Source organism: Octopus bimaculoides, chromosome 8 (genome assembly GCF_001194135.2).
Source record: "Octopus bimaculoides isolate UCB-OBI-ISO-001 chromosome 8, ASM119413v2, whole genome shotgun sequence".
NCBI lineage: Eukaryota > Metazoa > Mollusca > Cephalopoda > Octopoda > Octopodidae > Octopus > Octopus bimaculoides.
In genome coordinates, this window is record NC_068988.1 from 51,061,440 (window position 1) to 51,062,939 (window position 1,500).

At 35.7% G+C, this 1,500-nt stretch overlaps 1 protein-coding gene across 3 annotated transcripts in view; it reads left to right on the top strand.

Annotated features, from left to right (window-relative positions):
- LOC106884104 (EF-hand calcium-binding domain-containing protein 14) overlaps window positions 1-1,500 on the top strand; it is a 98,921-nt gene that overhangs the window by 20,521 nt on the left and 76,900 nt on the right. The window lies entirely within an intron of this gene.

Below are 1,500 nucleotides of genomic sequence, written 5' to 3' on the forward strand. Positions count from 1 at the left end.
CACGTATATACAAGGCTTGTCGTCTCTCTCTCTCTCTCCCCCCTCTCTCTCTATATATATATATACATATATATATACTGGTAACATACCGAACAACCATATACCTATAATATAAGCCTGGACTCCTTGATGTGTCGTTCAATATATGTTTGTATGTATTATATCGTTGCAGATTTTCCTATCGAGCCAAGTTGTTTCCGTTGTTTTGTTTTTTTTTGTTTTCAGTTGCTGATCCCTTTTCTGTCGGTCGCAATTCCTGTCAATTGTCATTGTTTATCCCCAGTGATTAGGAGGTGGGATTTGAGCTTAGAACGCGTAGAGTCTGTCAGAATAAATACTGCAAGACATCCAATCCCATCCGACGGCCTAACAATACTTACTCATTCACACACAATGTGTTTCTGCGTGTGTTTGTGTTGAGTTATACGATATAACAATTTTACATTAAACTGAAAAATTTCTCAATACTTTTAGTAGAGTACATATATCTCTACAAGAAGAGTTGTGACAGTGACTTCGAAGTTTTGGTCTGCTAACCTTAATCGGACTGACGAGAGCTGGGAGGCAGAAACTTAGAAGTCATTGAAACCACTGTTCTTATTTATGTATATGTCAAATCAAATATGTACATGTATAAAGTGTGCGACTCTAGTTTCGACTCTTGCCAATCCGACGGATGCCTTCTTAATAAAGGCTCCAACACCGGATTACCTTTTCAATATTAATAATTCACCCATCGCCACTCATCCTTGAAATATTTTTGTCAGAAATAATAGTTGACAGTTAGTGTGGATGGTATCTGTACGTGATGCAAGGACGATACTAAAAATTCTCATCACGTATTGACAACACCCTATATATTCACTGGGGTGTTGTGTTTTTAATGGCTATTCTAATGAATAATATACTTTCACATTATATATCATCCTCATCGACTGAAATGATGTCCTGAAAATTCCCCCATTACACACTCGCGCGCGCACACCTGCATGTATGTAATGTATGTATGTATGTATGTATGTATAAACACTAATTTCTTAGACCATGTTTGCTCTTAGTCTTCACAATCACCTTTATTTACGACATTTATTTTGATATGCGTCGACTCAAGCGTCTGAGGAAAAGGCATAAACGCCACAATTTTCTATTTCTTTTCCTTTCGTTCTGAGACGAATCTAAGACATCTTTTCTCCGTAAGACGCGCGCGCGCGCAATACATACATACATACACACACACACACACACACATACATCTGTGCGTGTGTGTGTGTGACATTCGTTTAGTTTCTGATCACAAAATGAAAAATATTAAGACAACCCGCATTAAAAGTTGAAATATGACATGATTTTTAAAAGTAGAACCTTCCCTATAATCTAATAATTTTTTGGAATAAAATAAAAAAGAAAATGTGAAGGAAGTTGGAAAATTAAAAATTTGATTTTTTTAAATAATTTTCCCCTTCGTAAAATCATAATTTCTGTTATTGAAAAACTGAATTC